The sequence below is a fragment of the Phoca vitulina genome, unplaced genomic scaffold (assembly GCF_004348235.1).
Source record: "Phoca vitulina isolate PV1807 unplaced genomic scaffold, GSC_HSeal_1.0 scaffold46, whole genome shotgun sequence".
Lineage (NCBI taxonomy): Eukaryota > Metazoa > Chordata > Mammalia > Carnivora > Phocidae > Phoca > Phoca vitulina.
This window is the reverse complement of record NW_022589749.1, coordinates 1369830-1393184: the sequence shown is the minus strand read 5'-3', so window position 1 is coordinate 1393184 and position 23355 is coordinate 1369830. Positions and strand designations below refer to the sequence as shown.

The 23355-nt window shown below is 47.0% G+C and overlaps 1 protein-coding gene across 1 annotated transcript in view; it reads left to right on the top strand.

Moving 5' to 3' along the window:
• The window catches only part of CCDC60 (coiled-coil domain containing 60), a 150856-nt gene that overhangs the window by 34288 nt on the left and 93213 nt on the right, over positions 1–23355 (top strand). The window lies entirely within an intron of this gene.

Genomic DNA, 23355 nt, shown 5'->3' with positions numbered 1-23355 from the left:
AGAAAGCATGGCACAGCGTGGCAGAAGTGGGTTAGCGTCTTATTTAATCCTTGCTGCCATTCTGTGAAAGAGACTCTAATAATCATAGAATGCGTGGCCAAGAGTGGGCCCTCAGTGAGATGTTATTTAGACATGGCTCTTCCCTGAAAGTATTTGCAGTGAAATGTGCAAACAGATCAGGTGAAGATTTAATTGCGTATTAATGCACAATAATTCACCTGCATCTAAATTCTAGATGCAGATGGGAATTGACATGTGGGAGATGCTAGCCCTTGAAAGGTGGCAACGGGTGTGAATGACCCAGAGAAGCTACTGGAGGGGGTAATAACCCTCGTGTCGTGGCTTCGCAGTTAAGCAGGCAGGAGTCTGAACACCTTGCAGGGAACAGTTGAGGATCTACTGCAGGTGAAATGCAGATGTGAATTAAATACAGATGTGCAGAAAATGGACAAAGTCAAGCCCAGCTCTGGTGGTTCCTGAATTGTCTGCCTGGGGATGCAGGCAACAAGGTACGTCCCTGAAATGGGCACAGATGGAATCTGAGTGTGGAGTTGGCACTGCAAGAATCTTCTAGTTCATTCCCCCACACGCTCGTGCTCTGGGAGATGGTCAAGGGTCTCAGAGGTGTTTTGGATATTTCCAAGTACTGGATCTAAATCTCTTTTGTGCAGTTTTACTTTATATCCTTAAGAGGACAACCACAGTTGGGTGGGGACAGTCCCGTGCTGGTGCCAGCCCACGCTGTCTCCCAAGAGTCCACTGTCCTCGTGTCTCCCCAGCTCTGCAACCAGTGACATCATGTTGATGGCTTGAAATCAGCCATGGTGGGTGTATTGACACCACTGGAATGGACAAACACTACAAATCAGGGATGTTGTTGTTGTTTTCTCCCCTGGAGAGCAGGTTGTTCAACATTTACCAGAATTTACTGGGTGGGAAATTCATATCAAGAAAGTATATCCTGGGGTCATAAAATCTCCAACTTGGAAGGGATTTTAGATCTCTTACCTAAGTCTCAGGTTTAGTGCTGGCATTCTCCTAGAGGTTTCCCTGACAAGGAGACAAGGCAGCCACTAGGGGGACAGCGAGATGATTTTTTGGTGTTATACCGACTGTAACATGAAATCGCATTGTGGAGGAGTAATCATTTTCCAATTCTCTCCTGTCCGTTTTTATTATGCAAAGGAGAGTCTCAGTTTGGTACTAGTTCAGTCTTTAACGCCTCTCTAACACCTGTAACTCTCCCTGTGAACAAAGAGAGGTCCGGCCCCAGCCCAGAGCCTCTTGCAGGAAACCCAGCCTTGCTGTGCCAGCAAACACTGTTCTGTTTTATCATATTTGCATTTATAGCTACCTGCCATTTGCAACATGGCTTTCTGCCTGCCGTGGTGGCATCAAGTTTTCTTTTTACCGTGTTTTCAAATGAGCCAATTTAAAGACAATTATGAAGAGATTGATAATCCAGGCGGTACTGAGAAGTGACGAATTTCCTGAAGATGGTTTGCAAGTGTGGGGAACATAGATGTACCCGAAGTCAGGCAGGCTTCACTTGAATATATCCAGCCACAGGGAACTCACCACTTCTCAAAGCATCCCTCCTGTTACCATAATCAGTGAAATGTGCCATTCAAATCAAAAGGCTTGGGGCGCCTGGCTGGCTCAGTCGGTAGAGCATGTGACTCTTAATCTCAGGGCCCTGAGTTCAAGCCCCACACAGGGCATGGAGTCTACTGTAAGAAAAAAAAAAAAAAAAAAAAAAGGTTTACTTTGTCTCTTCCTCTCCACCAGACCACCACCATTTTCAGACTAAGTGTATTTCCTATACTAGTCTCCTATTGAACCAAAAATCCTTAGTCCCCAAGCTTTCTAATTTCCATTCTTGGTTTGTCTTAGGCTCAAAATCCCCATTCATTGTCATGGACTTTTGGGGCTTGGTGGTGAACCCAGCCATAACGTCCCTGAAGGTCTAGTTCTGTCCTTGGTGTGTCAACATTTCTCCCATCAAAGCGGCTTTGCCTCTCCAGGAGGAATTGAGCGCGAGTGGCAGGATAATTGGTTTTGAAGCATCATGGCTCTAGAATTACATTCACTGGCTTCCTCTCTATGCCCTTTGGCGAACCAGCGCCCCCATGTGATGGCCTGATGTTGAGACTCAATGGTGGCTGTTACCTGCTCCGTATTGGGGCCTCCTGTGCACCGGGCACCACGCTGAGAGCCCCACATGCATCCTTTCATTCTCTGCCCTGCACCTCACCACAGCTCCGCGATCCTCTGCTGTCACTACTCCATTCTACAGATGAGGAAGCTGCAGCTCCAAGACCTGAAGTCACCCAAGGTCACCCAGCCAGTGAGCAGGCGAGCCTGGACTCCTAGGCAGACCTGTGAGCCTCCCAAGTCAGTGCTTTTAGCTCATGACAAGGATTTGTGGCCTCAGACCCTCAGGCCTGCCATGGAAAGCAGAAGCAGGTGACAAGGGGAGATGCCTATGCTATGACCAGAGACCCTTGAAGGAAAGGTCTTGTTTTCTAAAGTTAGAAGAACGTGCAATAAGAGAACACCAAGCAGGCTGGCTCTCTGCAGGCATCTGGCACCTTCGTGGGATCGTCCCAGATTTATCACTGGTGACTGTAGGAGGGGGGAGGGAGGGAGAGAAGAGAGACTCTACTTGACCCGCACCTGGGCAGATGCATACTTCTCTTTCCCCTCAGCAAATGGAGAGCCAATGTTCAGATGCTTTAATCATAATTCTTTGCCTCTTGCCAATAGTCATTAAGATTTTTTTTAAAAAAATTGGTGAATGGGCTCAATCGCAGTCTGTCACGTTTTACCACGAGGTAGGATGTCTCTCCCAGCCTTTTTTTAACACTTTCCCATTCAGCAGACACCGCCTGGTGCCGTCCTGTGTGCCAGACATGTTTTGGGTACAAGGAAAGCGAGGTAGGCATCCCTTCTGCCCTCTGTGGACATCCCAACAAGCATACCACTGTGACAGGTGTAGCAGAGGAAGGGGACAGAGTGTACATAGTGCTGTGGCGGCACCTGACTGGTGCAGGGGCAGAGGGAAAAGTGTTCCTGGCAGGGGGAAGCACGTCTGTGAGGTCCCTGAGCCATGAGAAAGCAGGAGGAGCTCAAAGAGGTCTAGGATGCCCCACGCAAGGGGGCTGGCCCATAGCAGGCCTTCAATAAGGTGGCAGCAAATGAGTGAGTGAAGGGAGGAGCAGAGGGTATGAGGGGAGCAGTGGGAAATGAAGATGGGAACGTACACTCAGACCAGCCATGATGTCTTTGAAGTCTCTTACGAGGAAATGACTTTGAGGGGAAGCCATGGAAGCACTCTAAACAACGATGTGATCATATTTATGCCTCTCCAGAAATACTGGGCCATCGAGCTATGATTACCCCCACCCACCCACCCTGATACCCTCCAATATCTATTGATATCTATTGAAGCTTAATTTCTCCCCTGTTCTATGAGGCAGCCGAAAATGCCCAGACCCTTGGGAACTGTCTCTCCATTCCTGTCAGCCAATCATTCCTCCAATAGTTTTACACATGGAGGAACTACTCTGTGCCTGCCTATTTGCCATGTTCTCGAGGCTCAACTTGCAAGAGTGAGTCTGGGTGGGGGCCCCCCTTGACCCTTCTCCAAGGTCAATGAACCAGCTGACTTACTATTTAATTTTGGTTCCCACAAAAGCAGAGCCTGAGACAAGGATTTGCATGCAGGAGTTTATTTGGGAGAAGCAGGAATGGGGGAGTGGGAAGAGGGAGAGCACGGTAAGACAAGCCAATAAAGGGTGCATCATTGAGCCTCTATTACCCTTATGGGCCAGATGGCATGCAAGCCCTCTGGGAAACCACCTCAGAATGGGAGGCTGGGGTGTGTACTTGTTTCCATCCTCCATTGGGTGGGGGCTGCCCCTGAGGTATTAACTCAAATTTGTGGGCTTTGGAGAAAGACCGAAGGCAGATTGGAGGAGATGCAGGTGCTGGAGGTGGGCCATTGCCATAATGTACAGGAACTGTCCCTACCACAGCAGCTGAGGTTGGAGGAGGGCAAAGAGGATGGAGCACGTACCACTAAGTAACATTTACTGGGCATCTACCTTGTGCCAGATAGGGTAACCCTAACGGAGACACGCTTGAGCCCTTTAACCCACCCCCAAAACACTGTGAGGCAAATCTTCACACCACGATGTGCCAGACAAAGACGCTGGGTCTTAGAGACATGACTTATCGAAGGCCACAGATGTGGAAGCAGTGACATGAGTGGGCGGATCTGCGTTCTGGAAGTTCTAGAGAAGTCATCCTGGCTCCACCCACTTCCCCTGTCTCTGAGGCGCGAAGATCGCCATACGACATAGTCCCACCCCCCGAGCCACAGATGATTGGACCCGAGAAAACCACCTGATACCAGCCGTACCAATCAGATTCTCCTCCCTGAGAACCTAGACTTCACAACTGCTCCAGATGGCCCCAGAGGATAGAGATGCCATCCAATTAACTCCAGCGCGGGCACTTTGCCACAGCTGGGAAAGAAAAGACGCAGATGTGCAGAAATCAGCAGTCTTGAGCACTCGTGCCTTTTTGAAGAGCCCAAGAGGCAGAGCAAGTAGCTGAGCTTTCCTGCCATTGGATTCCATCTCCCGCCCCGCCCCACCCCGACCTTGAGTTGGATGAATCTGCCAACCACAGATCCCTGAATAAAACAAGTCTTAAAAAAAAAAAAAAAAAAAGACAACCATCAAGAGGGCACGACATGAGAGGGGTGAGCGTTCTGTAGGCAGACGAGATCTGGGGTGTCCATGGGTTTCTTTGCCTGGCCCCTATAAAGAGACCGAGCAAAGACAGTGCCTAGACGAAGGAGAAGAAAGGGAGAAAGATGTCAAAAGTGCCTACAAAATGAAAGCTGTTCAGTAGGGGTCCCGTGTCTGCTGCAGCTGCTGTTTTTTTTCCAATTCTGCTTCTTAATAAAAGAAAGGAGCTCAGCTCGGGCTGCATCCCTCACTGTGGCTTTCCCACTAATAAAAGCAGCCGGGCAATGGGCTTCTGCGCCCAGAGAGCCCCAGTTCATTTTTCGCCCCTCTGTTGGCTGCAGCGTAAGACAGCTCGAGAAGAAATTAATACTCGGAGTTGGTGTCAGCCCCGCTGACAGCAGATCAAGGCCAAAAGACAAATTGCTCATTACAGTTCAGGGAGCTGGAGCCGGGAGGAGAGAGCCGGGCCATCCCCTGCCAGCTCTGGGCAGTTCCGACCGGTGACTTAACTTCAGCCGGGGACCCGCCCTGGCTTCTGCTTGCCTGTGGGGCTTGCGGGGGCTGCTTGTGGGTGAGCAACTGCTTTGGGCCACCTCGGGGCCCCTCATCAGCCATGTTTGTATCATGTCACCGGTGGGACCAGACCTAAAGCTCTAGAAAAGGTGCTTGTGTGGGTCAGTTGCTCATCCTGGGGTCAGGGTGGTGGTCCTCCGCGGCTGCAGAGCCAACAGGAAGGCAGAGGGGCCTGGAACAATGAGAAGTCAGACATGGGTGGAAAGCCCTCTGTCACCCTTTGCCTTGTATTCTCTACCCTTGTCCTCTGATCTTTTTATGTAAGACAACTGACCACTTCACAGTCAGGGATATGGTGTTTTGTGGGAGGGGTCCCACACAAGGCCTACACCCAAAAGGGCCAATGGGGGCTGATATCGAGCTGCATTCATTCACCTCGCGCTCTGGCACAGGGCTGCTGACTTTTGGAGAGAGGGTGGCTTTTCCAAATTTGCACAAAGGTGCTGCTTGGATTCGTGAAAGTCCTGGCAACATTATATTTGAGAGCCCTTGGCTTATTTATTGTCCGTCTCCACCAAGTAGAATATAAGCTCCATCAGGGCAGTGATGGTGCTGGGAATATTCCACCTGGCTCTCCTGGTCCCCTTGTCACCCTTCTCCTCCCTGCTCCATGTCTGGGGAGGATGACCTCCATGGTACGCCTCAGTGAGCTCCCTTGTGTTCAGGCTTCGAGTTGGATTCAGCCAAGAGGAGGCACTACTGGAAGATCAAAGGGTGGGAGGGTGGCGTCCTCTTTATTCGGCTGCAGCTTGGCTGCTGGAAATTGGTCACCAGGACTGTCCCTCCCACCTCATCTTTCTGTGTTCAGTGGACCCCAAAACTCTCCATTCTCAGCCATGTATTTCAGATGACAACTGGACCCTGTCTGAAAAAATGTTGCTTTTCTCTCTCACTGGGGGGTAAAAAAAATAAGTATTACACTCAGAGAAGCATCCTTTTCGATTTCCAGAACAATACTTCCTCTGACATTCTTCTTTTCATCCATTTGCCAGACCTCTTCTCTAAAATTAGCGCTGGTGGGGGCTTCCTCAACCACGTTAATTCTACTCTGACAAAGCGTGGGGGCGACACCAGACACAACAGAGCTATTCAGTCTCGGGAGACGCTGTGCCATCACAACAAAGGCGTGAGTCTTCAGAGCAGCCACGCAAGGTCTCTTGGGCATAATGACCAGGTGGCAACATTCTTGGGTCCTAAGGACTGTGCAGTATTCTCCCTCCAGAGAAAACAATGATTTAATGGCAGCATGACAGAAGCTTTGGGACTAATGGTACCCAGCCCAGAAATCAGAGCCAGGCAAATGTAGGAGACGACTGGAAGGCAATTATCACACAGTCCATGCCTACAACTCTGTCATTACCATCTGAGCCCTGCAGGAAGCCCTTCCCCTCCGGAAGGTCAAATGCAGATGGTGCTAAATAGTTGAAAGAAAAGAGCTGGGAACTGGGGACAACAGGACAGATCTTTCAAAGGAGAATTTTCCAGATTTATATACAGAGCACCTTATCCACCTCCTCTCTTTCCCTCTCTCCTTTCTTCTCTTTTCCTGTCTGTCTCTCATACACACACACACACACACACACACACACACACACATGCACACACACATATGCTTCAATCCCAATGATACACCTCTTCTGTTTCCCAAACCCAGTTCCCACAAAGCTTTGTTTAATGCAGGCTAGGAAAAGTGACATTGCCTACTCGACAAGTAGCTTTTGATTAAAAACACTGAACTCTGCCCAAGTAATTGTACTACACACAAGAAAAACATTTGAGGGTCTGAAGAGAAGTTTCCCTTTGTTCCCAGCCTGAAATAGTGGTTAAAAAAAAAGAAAAAATATCTCTGGCTTGCATTGTTTGAACAAAACTTGCATCTGTACATTCTAGAATTTGCTCCATTTTTCCATAATGAGCACACGGGATGTTTTCTATACGTTATTTTTAATGGCAAAAGTCATAAGTGAAATCCGTTTGTGTTGCCAAAAGGGCAACTGATCTACACACAAAAACAGAAGTCTCTTTTGAGTATCACTTCCCATCCATTTCCCGTCTCTGCAGGTAAATACTTTTCGTGTCTGACGTGGCTCTTCCCACACCCTTTCTCTATAGGTATAAACGTATGCATGTGAATCTTCACACATATTTTACTTTGAGGATAATTTCGTTTTTCAGGAGTGGGGTTCTATGACATGTATTACTTCACGACTTTTAAAAACTTAAGAATACTCTCGGGGATCTTTGCACGGTGAAATCAGTGCATAGAAACTTACCTTTTTGTTTCTAATGGTTGACTAGAATTCAGTAGATTAATAAACAGCTGAATAAACCATCGTTTATTTCACTAGGTTGCTATGGAGGCACGTTCAGGCGATTCCTCGTCTGGTTATTATAAGTAGTGCTACAATCAATTACTCGTATGTTGCCGCCTTGGATGTATGAGCCCATATTTCTACATGGGATAGACTGTTATATCAATTAGGACACTCTGGGCCACATGGCTAAGCAACAAGGGCTTTATTTATGAGAAGTCTAATGTAGGTCAGTTCCAAAGATGGCTAATTTGAGGGCTCCATGCCACCATCACAGACACAGAGGCTTCCTTTACATCCTTCTGTTTTGCCACCCTCAGAAGGTGGGAATGTCTCCCTCCAGGGGTCACATGATAGCTAGAGATGTTCTAGATGACACTGCAGAAATATCTTCAACTTTCCTCAGGCCTATCAGCCTGGACTGAACTGCCAGCTAACACATACACCAGTCCTTGGCAAGGGCCATGCAACCACCCTGATTGGCATGGACCGCCATGATTCCTCCTCTGGCTCTTGGAGGAAGATGGGGGAGAAAATGGGTTTTATTCAACCATATGCCTTCCAGAAAATACGTATCTGTTTAGAGGCTACCAACAGCACCCGAGTACCAGTTTCTTCACATATTCACCTATTCTTAATAAGATGTCTAAATTTTTGCCAATAAGATGGGCGAAGAGGGCATCTCGTTTTCTTGCATTTACTTGATTTCTAATGAGATGGATGATCATCTATATATTTATTGCTCATTTGTATTTTCTCTTCTGAGAATTACCTATTTGTATCATTAGCCTTACTTTCTATTGGATAGTTTGCTGTGCTTTCTATTGATTTGTTTGAGTTTGATATATACATCCTGGACACACATAATCGAGAAATTTTAAAAGGTTGTTAAGAGTAAAGAACACTTAAATCATCTATCTCTGTCCTTCCTTGGATTCTCAAGGGTTTCTACCACAGCTCAGGAAACAAAGGAAGAAATTGCATTTTGTGGAAAAGGTTATGGTGATATGCTTTCTAAACTGAATGCTTCAGAACAAAAGTGCCTTGCCAGATGTTACAATACATTTTGGAAACACCGCATACAATGTCTGTCTTTCAGAGTCCCACAAATACACAAACAGCCATAGGGACCAGCTCATCATGACCGCCCCCTAGCTGTGTGACCTCAGCCCCATCATTCCATCTCTCTGAGTCTTGCTGTCCTCAGTGTACAACAGACCTCACAGGGCTGTTAGGGAGTGTAGCAGATGCGTCCATGCTCTGCGGTGTCTCCCTGGCTCTTCCCATGCTTAAGCACATCCTCGGTTCTCCGCCTGTGGTCTGAGTCAGTCCAGAAGGGTGATGCCCTCAGGAGCAGCCCACCACCAAGGGCAGACAAATGTTGGTGGATAAGGACCTGGACTGGCTGCCTTTAGAGGAAACAACTCTGGGCACATTCTGTACCAAGAGTGGACAAACCACAGCTCACCGGCTAAATCCCGCCACCACCTGTTATTCTAAGGTTTTATTGGCAAACAGCCACACCCACTTGTTTATACATTGTACATACTGTCTATGGCTGCTTTCAAGCTACAAGGAGAGAGCTACATACACAACAGGGACTCTATGCCCTGCAAAGCCTAAAATATTTACTGTGTGGTCCCTTCCACGCAATTGCTGACCCTCACTCTATACATCCCTTGGGGTCCCAGCGGGATGAGCTCAGGTCGCCCACAGTGGGTAACCCGCGTGCTCATTAGCAGACTTTCCTTTCCTTGTTCCACTCCCTTACTGGTGTTTGCTGGGATCACCTCCCAAATACATTCCTTGTGCTCATAAAGCTGGGATGTCCTGGGCAGATTTGGAGAAGAATAGGCAGAATGGAAAAAGGCAGAGGGTTGCAGACAATGATGGGTCCGAGGTCCACGTGCATCTTGAGGGTTAGAGTCCCCGCCACCTTCACTTCCACAAGGACTGTGCACATGCACGCACACACACACACACACACCCCACGTGCATGCACACATGTACAGTGAGCCTGCCATTTGTATGGGGAGGTTGGTACATGTTACGTTCGTGGTTGGGGACTTGCAAACCGACGGAAAATGCAAACGGAGAGATGAAGATGCATTTCTCTCCCTGGACCCTGACTCCTGTCTAGCGAGTGGCCACGTGAAAGAGTGGACTTTCTCCACCGGGAAACGTCTGTTTTCTCTGTAACTACGCATATGTGCACATATGAAATAAACAGTCACCAAACATTTCTCCGAGAGGGGGGAGGACCTCCTAATGTCCCCCCATTACTTGCAGTGCTACAATAACACCACTCTCAAAATTCAGGAGACAAGGCTGTAGTCTTAAACGCGCCCAGCCTCTTCCCACCTCCAGACATTTGCACCAGCTACTCCTGCTGCTAGAATACTCCCTTAGTAAATGCACTTGTGTCGTTATTTGAGTCTTAGTTTAGACATCACTTCCCCCAAAGAAGCCTCCCCTAATCCTCCTTTCAAGGGTCACTAAGCAGTCCGGGCCCCCCCGTAACGCTGTGTTTGCTGTGCTTACCAGACTTTTCCGTTGTGGTACTTACCATAATAACTAAGTAGATGTTTGCTGAATGTCTTCCTCTCCCACCAGACTCTAAGCTTCATGGGTATAGAAGTTTCTTTTGAGTATGTATCCAGAAATGGAATTGCAGGATCAAATGCTAATTCTAGTTTTTTTTTTTTTTTTTTTTTTTTTTTTAAGGAACGGCCATACTGTTTTCCACAGTGGTTGTACCATTTTATATTCTATCTTCTCTTAAATGCCATCTGCATTTGGGGTGCCTTCAGGATTTATAAAAGATATTCTGAGAACTTGGACACTAGCTATTGAACCATGGGGATGCCAGACAACGGTTCGGTGTGTTAGGCACAGAAATAAATGCTAGAGCTTGGACTGCAGTCTCACGCTGATTAGCACTGGAAGGCCAACTCCCACACATCATAGCTGTGGGACTTCGGGCAGGTTACTTAACCATTCTGAGCCTCGGTTTCTGTCTCTGTACAGTGACAGCAGTAATAATCCCTACCTGAAAGGGCTGTTGTAGATGTCACATAGAATAGTGCGTGTAAAGTGTGTGGGGCAGGGTCTGGCACATAGCGAGTGTCAATGAATGAGAGTGTGCTATTACTGTTGATAGCCCCTGAAGAAAGCTAAGACAATTTTGATGTGTAGGTTGAAGGGACCTTTCTGCATTAGGATAATAGAAGGTCTGGTGTCTTTTCTTCCTTCTGAACCCTGGAAAATTGCTTGGCCTCAGGTTGCTTCTTCTAGAAACCTCTGCAGCAGGGTCCTGCAGCGTGCCTATGGGATGCTTGGCACCACTAAGTGTTCAAGACACCTCCTTGCACACTCACCGGTTTGCTCCACTCCAGGGCACACTACTGCAAAGTGCAGAGGCCAGAATTCAGGGCAGGCCCTTGGAAATACTCACAGATCTGTTATTTCAAGATCAGCTTACCCATGCCTTCTTGGTCATAAGTAACACAAATCCCTTGAGAGAAGTTTGATCAAAAAGGGAGAATCTATCCAAGGACAAGGGATGTCCTGTGTAATTCAACGGCAGAAGCTGCAGTGGAATCTCCCAAGAGTGGTCCCAGAACCTAGGACATCGTCTCTTCATCTTTCCCCACATCCACTCTCTGCAGACCAACATACGTGGAAGATGGTGGCTGCTCCCAGAGACCATGCTCCTCTGAGAACTGCCTTCTGCCGGACGGTAGCCAGCTTTGAACGATGCACCACGGTTACCCCCTCTTCACCTCATCCATGAACAGAGGTGGACACCTGACCCACGCTGGTCCTATCAGATTCTTCCTTGGGAATCTGGAATCGAGGCTGATTTGTCTTGGCTGGTTTTCTCCACTACGACATGGTGGTTTATAATATTTACCTTGTCAGACTGTGGTGAAATTAGTAAAAAGAAGCCATCCCAAGTTCTTAGTCCAACAGAGGGCATACGCAAGCACTCAGTACTAAGTTTTACTGGTATTATCGTTGTTCTTCCAAATTCCAAGCTCCCTAGCCTCACACACAGTGGTGCTCAATAAATATTTATTGGATGGATGAATGAATGAATGAATGAGTCAACAAGAGCATGCCATCGGCTGTAGTCGTGCTATTTAATGGTGCTCAGTTATCACAATATATGGACCTCATGTTTGTGCAAAACGCTTGTTTCTGCCAGTCACGGGACTTTGTCACCTAAATAACCCCAAGTTGAACATCCCACACCCCAGGGCCTCGTGTTGTGAGGTGCAGGCGCTATCTAAGAGTTCTGAGAGTTGCCAGGTGCTCACGATACATTTTCCAGGTCGTTAAACCTCTAGTTAGACAAACTCAATCATGTGTATTCGTTAAAATGAGATTTGAGCCATTTCAGAGACGAGGCTCATAGTGCAGGAAATATGGTCTGAGTTTTTCTTTGACAGGGAGGAAACGCATTCCACAACAGCATAAGAGTTCCACAGCCTATTTCTCATTTTATAGTTTCTGTGGTCGTTCTCCCTCTCCTGAATGCTTCCTGTTCTGTGTTCACGACTCCTAAATAATATTTATTTTGTCTGAGTCCCCACCTACACCATAGCCTCAAAAATGCACATCCTGGAGATTTGTACCTGCATTAAACAGGGAGAATGTTTATATTTTTAAAATGTAGCTGGCAATAAACGACTTTTGAAAGGTACCTTGGACAAACACAGACAAACATGATTCATCAACTCGCCCTCAGAGTGCAAGTCGCCGGGAAAAATTTTGCAAGAGGAATCTTCTTCTGGTGTTTGAGAACAGAGCCTTAGAAGTCGTCCCTGTGTCCATACCGGGGCAGGTTTCAAGAGGAGGGAAATATCACACTGTAGCTTCCTGCGTCTGTGTGACATTTTCAGTGAAGAAATCCGAAGAAATCCGGCAAGGAAATAAGGACTCATTTAATGGAACTCCCCTCAGGGGTGTGAACAGGATGACAAAAGGTCAGATGACCTTTTCTGGTCCAGCAGGGCTACAATGGAGCCATCAGGCATTAACAAGCACCTTCAGGAAGAGAACGAGCGCACACACCTTCTTTGGTCTGGCAAAGACTGTTTAACAGCCCCAAGCATCTTGAGCTTAAACATGTTTGAGTCCCAAGATCTGGGAACAATGACAAGCCTTTAATGGGTCCCCAGAAAATATTTGTCGAATTAATAATATTCTTGCTAGACAAAAAGAAAAAGACAGCTACCATTTACCAACAGCTGGCTACATGCCAGACGCTCTGCATCCACTAGTTCTACTGGTCACAAAGTAATATTTACCTTGCAAGGCAGGCATTATGATGAGCAACTTCCCCATTTTAGGCGTAAGAACACTGAGGCTCAGAGAAGATAAAGCACCTGTCCAAGGAGACCCCACCAGGAAGTAGAAGACTGAGGATTTGAAATCTGTGCCTGACATTAAAGTCTGTGCTCTTGGCCTTTTGTGCTCTCCAGCCCTCTCCTTTAGCTTCCTAAGTGCATCTGCTCTAGTTCTTTCTGCCGGCCGTGAGGAAGCAGGGGATAAGGTCCATGTGCTGAGTGCCGCCCCACCCTATGGTAGTCCATTCCGGGACCCAGCTCCTCGGTGCCTGCTGAGCCTGAAGAGGCTTCCGCCCGCTTCCAAGCATCCCCCCAAAGCACAGTTGCACCTTCTAATTGCTCCCAGAGTGGGCAGGCTCCCAGCTATACAGAAAACAGTAATTCTCATGGGTAACCGAGGCATGGTGTGTGACAAAACATGGGCAACTGGTCTCCCCGAGACTGATTAGGAAGACTGATGATCTTGATCCTCCATGTCCTTTTCAACCTGGCGTATATTCTGCTCCCTTCCAGTTCTTAGAGCTCCTATGAAATGACATCAGTCCCCTCCCTCTTGCATTACACATTCCACAGAGTCATTTGGTCAACCCACAAACACTAATTGATCCCTTACAAAGACAAGACCATCTGATCTCAGGAGCAGGGCAGATGCATCACACGAACAGCTCTGGTGCATGAGCTCAGTGTTCCAAGGAGAGAGGCTTGTCAATATGCAGTGGGAACAGAGAAGCATGCCTAATTTGGCCAGGAGAGGGAGAACTGAAGAAGGGGGTTCTCAGAGGTGGTGATATTTAAATCGAGTCTCAGAGGATGAGTAGAAGTCTTCAGAGTGGGAGAGGAAAGAAGGAGCATCCCTTGCAGGAGACATAATGTGTTCCCAGGAGGGTACATGTTTCAAAGGCATCTAGAGATTAAGCAGAGGACGGGGTACTGGGGGGAGAGGTATAGCCAGCAGATGCAGGCGTGAAAGGCTCTGCAGAAAACCCCAAAGAACTGGGATGTTGCTTTGAGGTCAACGGGGAGCCATCGAAGGATTTCAAGGAAAAGAGTGATAGTAAGGTTTGCTATAGAAAGATGGCATATTAGTGTCCTAGGATTGCCTCAACTACCACTAACTGGGTGGCCTAAAACAACAGAGACTTATTCTCTCACAGTTCAGGAGGTCAGGAGCCCAAAATTAAAGTATCAGCAGGGTTGGTTCCTTCTGGAGAGAGTGAGCTCTCTGCTGGCTCCCGGGGTTTGCTGGTCTGACCCTTGGGGTCCCTGGGCTTGCACCTGCTTCTCTCCAATCTCGGCCTCCTTCTTCACATGGCCTCTCCTCTGGGTCCTCCTTTTCTTATAAGGACATCAGTCATCAGATTTAGGGCCCACCCTCATCGGATATGACCTTATCTTCACTACTGACATCTTCAAAAACCCTATTTCCAAATAACGTCCCATTCTGAAGTTGCAATTGGATGTGGGAGTGGGGGAGGACACTATGAAACCCACTACAGATCGTGAAGAGGCAAGAATGTCAGTGAGAAACCCCCCGACCCCCCGAGCAGGCAGGAAGCCAATTCCAGAGAGGGAATGGGGCCTGGAAGTGGAAGAGGGGCCCATCGCCACCCTGAGGACTTTCATGCAGGTCTTTTTCCCAAGGGGAAAGGGGAGGTAATGGCCCAATGAGCCCTGTTGGAAAGGATCTTAGGAATCAAAGCATCCACTTTTTCTCTGTTTACTGAAGAAAGTGGTCGCAGATGCTATTAAGTGGTGGAACCAGCATTTTATAACCAGATAGTCTGTCTCAAGCATCCCTTTATATTCTTAAGATTGTTTTTAATGCATACTGGCTTTGTCTAGTAAGGTTTAGCTTAGACAGGGCCTTCAGGAGCTGAGGAACTTATTGGCAGAGCTCATAATTGTCTTAATAGCCAACAGTTATTAAGCACACACTAAATGCCAGGTGCGATGTGAGGTGCCTTGAATTCATTAACTGTGATTCTCACATCGTGTCTGAAAAGAAAACCATATTATGAATGTCCTCATTTGACAGGTGAGAAAATGTGTGCTCAGTGAGGTTATAACTTGCCCAGGGTCACACAGGGGTAAAGCTGAACTGGCAACCAGGGCCACATGATGCTTAAGGCAGTTTTTCTAAACTAAAAAGAATCATTTTTTTTTTTTAAAGAACCCACCATTGAGAAAAATATACAGGATTATGGAAGTAGGGTATGAAAATCTGATCAAGTAGCCCCAAGTTATCTTGGTCCAAATGAAAGAGTTTCCATGTCCCTAGTTTGGGATAAAGAACCCATTCTAGAAGCCTGGATGATAACCTGGGGTCACCCCTCCCCACCCCAGTCTGTGGGGGAGCTCCCCAGAAGGAGATGCATATAGGACCCAGAAGGGTACCCTCCTGTCAAGTGAGAGGCCAGGGCTCTGACTTAATTAATCCCCTTCTCCCTGCCAACATTTCCCTTGCCCTCCCGTCTGTTCCCTTGCCCTTAATCCCGTCTGGGGATTAAGGGACCTTTTCAGCTCCAGCTTATTTGGAGTAAGGTTCTTTCGAACGAGTGGCCAACTTTTTTTTTTTTTTTTCCTTTGAGCCTGACATGCAGAGCCAGCTGTTGAATCAGAAAACTGCCAACAGAGCCTGTCATGCCCAGATATCTGGTGTCTGCTTGGGTGTGTGGGTTTTTTTTTTAATACTTGTAGGGTTTTTCCTTCTAATTATTATTATTGTTATTATTCAAAAGGAATCCGGAACTTGCAGATGCAAAGATCAAGAGGGGCCATGTTCTTCCCTAAATGCCCCAATAGGACTCTATAAAGACAGAGGGGGAAGGACAGGGAGGAGGTTGACACCATCACCCTGACTGACCTCAGCCCGCCCTCATCCCATAGCTTCCTGTGCTCATCTGCTTTCACCCATGATGGCTACCAACAGGCATCCTGATTAGCCAACTGGTCCCCCCTGGTGTAGCCAAAGTATCCAGTTACCCATGGAGTGTAATCTGAAGGGGGACCAGCATGGCTCACCCTAAAACATAGCCCAACACACTAAACCTGGTGCATACCTGAAATTATACCATTTTCCAAGCATACCATTGGGTTAAGCATTGCCTACTCCCTGCACTCCATTTTCAGGGTGAAAATGCTACTAGGCTCAGTGATAGCTCATGTCACTCCCACCTTAGTATAAATTAGTCTACAGATTGGTTTCCATAGGTCAGAGCAGTGTGGGGACATTTGGCACCTTGGGATGGGGAGAAAGAAATGTTAATGCGGAAGAGTAAATATTAGACATCACTAGAGAATGAAAGAGAAGGAAACTAGAAGTTATTAGGCACCTACTGTGTGCCAGTCCTTTACATATATGTTATTTCTATTTTCCTAACAACCTTCTAAAGTTGGCACTATCATCCACATTTTGTAGCTGACTCACTAACATCCATCCCGGCTGAACCGTCTAACCCTGGGGGTTCTCAGACTGTAGCAGGCAGAGGAATCCTCAGAAGAGGCTGATGGAGAATATTCCTGGACCCCACCCCCAGAGGTCCTGATTTAGCTGGTCTTATATATAGCCCATGAATTTGCAGGTATAATAAGCTCCCAAGTGATGCTGATGATACTGGCCCATGGACCACAGTTTGAGCAGCATGGGTCTAGTCATGGCAATCTTATTCACCTCGCCAGTGATTAGTTCAAATGATGGACCAACTCAAGTCCATTTGGACTAATGAGACATGAAAGATTCGCCAGGGCTTTTGGGAAAGAAGCCTTGACCCCAATTGCTACCAGCAGCCATTTTACAAACATGAGGGGAAGATGTCTGAGGAAGAAGCTGATTCTATGGGGAGCTGACCCTGTGGGCAGCTCAACCGCATGACAGAACCTCTAAGCCAACCCCAAATCCTACTCTGGACTCCCTGGTACATGAAGTAATGCATTTCCCTATATTTTAAGCAAGGGTGGGTGGAGTTTCCTTTTGCCTTCAGCCTCCTAACAGACATTAAACTATGACTCTCGGATGAAGAGAAAGAGAAATTCAATCCAAGGCCAAGGTCACACAGCTGGTAAACCAGTTCTGGGAGGTGCCAAATGTCTTTCCAACTTGTCACGCTGCCTGAGTGGCTTTCTGTTCAATACCTGATGTGGTTCCCCTTCTACTTTGGCCATAGTTTGGGGGCCAGACTCAACTACTCTTTTACCATCAAGAGGTTAAGGATTACATCCATCCATCTGTCCATCCTTCCCTTCATCAAGTGTTCATCCCATGCTTGCTGCATGTCATGCCCTGTGCTTGTGATCCACTGGAGGACAAGATTCAGTCTTAGCCCTGAAGGAGCTCAAATCGAGAGGAAGAGACAGCTCCACAATCTCAGCATCTCCGTCTCCCTTCCTGAGACTTTACCCCTGCAGTCAGCCCACTGGTTCCCAAATGCCCAGCGTTGCTGAGTTTCTAAGCTGTTGGCAGATAATAAAAGCCCAGTCTTTTATTCAACTCAGACCGATTTATACACCTTTGGGAAATTGGAATTTTTTTTTTTAAAAAAACATCAGTAAAGCAATTCAAGATCCTCAGTAACGGGGATTATATAAATATTCAACCATCACATTTCTCTGTTTATAGAGCATCAAAGTGCACAGCACATTATAAAACTTCTAATTAATCCTCGTAATGCTCTCGTGTCATGAGCAAAGGGCAGATAATAACCCTACTTTACCAATGGGACCAACGGCCACTGTAATTCAGCGACTTGCCTGTGGTCATGTGGCAGACACCTGCATTTTACACCTTCATTAACAGCACAGCTTATTAATTATAACAATTACATTAACAACTAGCATTTATTGAGAGACCCCATAAACCCGGCTGCATCCTGAGAACTTGACACACATTAGCACATTAAATTTCCATCACAACCCTATGAAGTAGGCTCTGTGCACGAGAAAACCGAAGCGCAAAGAGCTGTTGCATTTGCCAAAGACTCTGGACAGTCTATGTGACTCCAAATCTCATAGCTGCCCTTCCATTCATTGTACCTGCTGGATGGCCTGTTGGGAAGCAAGGCCCTGTGTATTCTTGTCCCGGGTCTCTGCTGCTTTACTGTGTGGCCTTAGGAAAATTCTCAACCTCTCTGGGTCTTGGATTGCTCATCTGTCTGTGGAACAGGGAGAGTACTCACTCTGGAACTAAGCTACGGCTTGAATTTCAACTACTCTACCTCTGCCCCTTACTTGTCATGTAAGTCTGTAAGTTTACTCCATGTCTCTGTGAGTCCATTTTCTAATCCGTGAGATAGAGTTAAAAACAGTCCTATCCACAAAATGTATTGCAAGAGTGAAATGAGTTAATACATGTAAAGCACCTAGGATGGCTCCTTGTAACACTTAGTAAGCATTCCATAAATGGTGGCCATTTTTAGTATATCTGTCATGTGATGGAGGGGGCTGTGTTGGGTAATCTCTCAACTCTGATGATTTCTGATGACTTTATTATTATTTTTTAAAAGATTTTACTTACTTATTTGAGAGGGAGAGGGAGGGAGAGAGAGAGCACAAGTGGGGGGAGGAGCAGACGGAGAGGGAGAAGCAGACTCCCCGCTGAGCAGGAAACCTGATGGAGGGTTTGATCCCGAGTCTCTGGGATCGTGACCTGAGCGGAAGGCAGATGCTTAACTGACTGAGGCACCCAGACGCCTCCTCTGATGATTTTAAAATCAGTGCTCTCCCGGGCACCTGGGTGGCTCAGTCAGTTAAGCATCTGACTTCAGCTTCAGGGTCCTGAGATCGAGCCCCACTCGGCGCTCAGCGGGGAGTCTGCCTGTCCCTCTGCCCCTTCCCCTGCTCATACATACTCTCTCTCTCAAATAAATAAAATCTTAAAAAAAAAAAAGAAAAGCTATATAGAATCAGTGCTCTCGCATGGGTTTTGGTTTAGACACAGGGAAACAGTATAACTCTCCTGGGGTATAGTTTGGGGTCATCTAGACTAGTCGCAATATGCTAGCAAAATCATCGTCAAGACCTTTTGATTACAAATGATAGGAAAACTCAATTCAAAGTGGCCTAAACAAAAGAGAAAATTAATTGTCTCAAGTAAACAAAAAGTCCATAGGTAAATCTCACTTAAGGAATAGTTAGGTCAAGGTGCTCCCACAATATCTTCATCTTATTTCTTCTTTCTCCTATGTTGGCTTCATTCTCAAGTAGGCTTTACCAAAATGGTGACCAAGATGACCAACCAAGAGCTCCAGGCTGACGTTCTCCTAGCTCAGCAATCTCTATGGAAAGAGAGCTCTTTCCTAACAGCTGAAGCAAGTATCCTGGGATTGAAAGCCGTTAGGCCGCTGGGTCTCAGATTCATAAAAGAGGCAAACCCTGCCTTTGGGCAGGGAGCTGCTAGTATATTTTCACTGGCCAGGGCTATGTCATGTGCCCATCCTTGAAGCCACATGGATCGAGGCTGGGAGAGGTAGCTCCCCTGGGAAGGTGATTGCTGGGTCTGTGCCTAGGAGGAGGTTACTGCAGCCCTTGCTGTCCACAGATTTCCCCAGCTAGGGCTCCAAGAGTATAACTTTGGGCTTTAATCAGCTCAAGCTGCAAATCAGTGTCCCATCTCCAATCCCAGGGGCCTGGGTAGGCTCCCAGCCACCATGCTTAAATAGGAAGGTTCTCTATCAGCTCCAGATCTTCGCACATGCTGTTCCTCTGCCTGGAACAGCATCCTCCTTGTTCTTCTTTTAGATCCCCCTAGTCCTTCAAGTCTCCACTTGGCCTTAGGAGTCACTTCCTTCATCTCTGTTTCCTGCCCTGGGTGGGTCACATGCACCCATAGCCCCCCAGGCCCACTTCCACCCCTGTCTATACTCCATGGTATTGTACTCTGCTTAACTGTCTGCCTACCCCCTACAAGACTCTGAGCGGGAGCTTTGGGAAAGATGTGTATTTCCTAGCACGGAGCTGGAATCCTAAGAGGGACTCGGTAAGTCTTTTTTGAACAAAAGAATATCCAATGTGTCCTGGACAGTGGGGATGACCCACTGATAAGTCCCAGGGAGCAGGGGAGCCAAGAGTAAGGCACAGAGTGTGAGAGGGAAGTGAGAAGGCCCTAGACAATTGTCAAGAGACCCCAATATTGAGGGAGACAGGTAGGTCTGCATGAGGTTAGGCAAATGGTGCCCACTTGGATTCCAGCTCTAGAGAGAATTTTAACCCAGGCCAAATAACCATGTCCCAGAAAGATCTAGAAGGTGTGCCCAGCAGGGCCCCTTTGGGACAAGGGTCCTCACCACCTCCCTAGAAAGGCACATCCAAGATGGTTTCAAAGAAATCTGTGTAGTTCCCGCACAGAACCTTGTGCTCTGAAAACAAAAAGGCTCTCCCACTCACTACTTCTGGGGTGTTTGGTTCACCTCCCTCTCACTTTCATGGTTAACTAGCTTCTCCCCTGGTGAGCATCAGCAAAGCATGGAGATGAACCATGCTTTCAACTCATTGGAGAAGGGCTCTCTGTGCAGGCTTTCACCCTTTGAAAGCAATAAGCAGGTGGCCCACCCCGGGCTGCCAGCCACTGTCCTCTTCTGCCTCTGCCCATCCTCCACCCAGGAACCATGTTTGTTGACCATGAGAAGCTGGTGTTTTGCTCTTTCAAACAAGTCTGAACCCCAATTCGTTTCTCAGTAACTTGATACTTGTTGGTGACGACCGTGGTTTCTCATCTAGCATTGTTATTGATTTGGTCAGAAGTAATTAAGGAGATAATTCTTACTCAATTACATTTCCCTGAATTTCCTGAGGTTGCTAAACTCTGCTCCCCGGCTGTATTTTCTTTTCTAAATTAATTTTGTCTTGACTTCGAAATGAGAATGGATATTAGGGGCTTGTTGTGCTTGTTGGTTTTCATAGGAACAAAGTGGGGCTCTGTATTTTCATTGCTTCTGAATAGCGTTCTCAAACTATTTTAATTTTTTTAAAAAAATAATGTAAAACATACACTGGTTAAAAAAAAAATACCAAAGAGTAGGAGTCCCTCTTCTGAGCCCACTTTTCACTACTGAAGGCATTCCCCAGGCTGCCACTTCTAACAACTTGCCTATTATTTCTTCCAATGATCTACATTTCCAAATTATTCAAGTTGCACTTCAATTTCTCAGCTTATATGTTTAAGACTTTAATGACTTCCTGCTATGAAAAATGGGGATCTGGCCGCTTGGCATCCTTACACACTCCCAACCTCCAAGCCCCATCCTCCCCAAAATAGTATTACCTTTAGTTCTGTCACCAGTTAATTCTGCAACTTTAAAAAATGTGTTATTAGGACAGTGAAACTCTTCCGTATGATACTGTCATGACAGATACATGTCGTTAGACATTCATCCAAACCCATAGAATGTGCATCACCAAGAGGGACCCCTAATGTAAACCATGAACTTGAGGTGATAATGACGTGTCAATGTAGGTTCATCAATTGTAACAAGTGCACTCCTCTGGTGGGGGATGCTGACAATGCATGTGTGGGGGCTCTGCACGTGTGGGGGCAGGGAATATATGGGAAAACCTCTGTACCTTCTGCTCAATTTTAAAAGAAAATAAGATAAAAATAAAGTCTTTTTAAAAAGCTATGTTACAGTTGCATTTCTGTCCCCATTCACCACAGAGAGTATCTCTGACTCCTCACTTGATAGAGGAATAGTTCAGCTCGTCATCTCTCCTTGGGTCTTTTACTACTACGTTTACATCATCAAGATTGACAGGCTGCATTCTGTTCTGGGCCCAAGGTTCAGTTTTCTGGGCTTTGTCTAGGAGTTGAGTCTAAAAGCCGAAAATCAAAGAATATTGCAGCTTTACTTTCACTGGTTCATCCACCCACTCAACAACTAACTGCCAAGAAACCACTCTGGTTTGGCCTTGTGCCAGAGACCGAAGACACCATGTGACAAGGTCACACTCCCTGCGAGCACTACGAGGCTAGAATTTCGAGGAGGGTGGGAAAACACACAGTCTACAACACAAGCATAAGAGCAGCTTAAATCAGTGGTTTTGACTTTTACGTTAAAAACAGGAAACATGCTAAGGAGGTAAGCTGAATCTAACAAATATTTTAAATGAGAACTGCTGGTTTTCCTTTTATTTTGTGAATATAAGTAGAGTCTTGGTGCTCAAACCATGGCCCACTTGCCTTCCCCACAGTGATCCTCAGGCCAAAGCCAGAAGACTAGATTTTACATACTGGGGATTATATCCTTCCCCCAGGGATGGAGAGCCAGTGAGAGGCATCGTAGCTGCAGTTTTGTTTTGTGTTTATAAAGCTCCTTCAGTAGGGAGCCTCTGCAGCATTGGATGCACTGATCCAGAACACACTGGCTGGAAAACTCACCCTGAGGGCAGCTGGGAACACACATCTGCTCGGCATGAGAGGTGCCAGACCAGTCACCACGATGTCCACAGGGCCAGTGCAGGACACCGAGGGGGCCTCTGGGGCCATGGAGGGAGTATTCTGCCCGCCCTTGGCGTGACTGCCCCATCCAGGTGGTACAGCGGGTCTGTGAGTGTGCGCGCACGCGCATGTGCATTTGCTTATTAGAGTATAAAATCTCCCTGGAAGGATACACAAGAGCTTGGTAACCCTTGTCCTCTCTGGGGAGGGAAATGAATAGCTTGAGGACAAGATGTAAGTAATATTTTTTAACTACATACCCTCTTATTTGTTTTTGAACCATGTGAAAATGCTGCCTATTCAAAAGAAAAACTAAGATTAAAAAAATGAAATAAAACTCGAGGTTTCATCTTCAGTCCTTAGCTAGGGCTCTCAACTCTGAGCTTATTTGCTGAAGTGGCTTCTCATGGCTTCTCGGCAGCATTACCAGCTTTGGGCATATTTTCTCCTGCTTGGGGACGTCCGGAGAACCTTCATCGCTCCCCCGCCCGCATCATACCCTACATCCCAACTCCTCGTGGGTCCCTCTGTCTGAAACCATTCTCTCTCCACTTTTTGTGTTCAGCTCAGTCAGAACCTCGGCCAGTAAGCTCCCCTCACCAGCCTCAAGCTGCGGTCAGTGCCTGAGCATCACCACGTTACAGCTGAACTGCCTGTTTGATACCTGTCTCCCCCACTAGACCGTGAGCTCCTTGAGGGCAAACCCGACCGGTTTCTAATGCATAGTAGGTATTTAAGAAATATTTGAGCTTCTCTTGCCCCTCACTCAGTGTCCTACCAGGCCCACGTAACTTGGCATTGGCTGGCATTCTGAAAACAGCATTGTAGAAGTCATATCAACGCAGCCCTGGACACACAGGAAAGCTCATCCCCAGGGGAATTCAAGCCCCCAGCAGCAACTCTGCACCTTCCATCTTTTCCCTTTCACCATTGCTTCT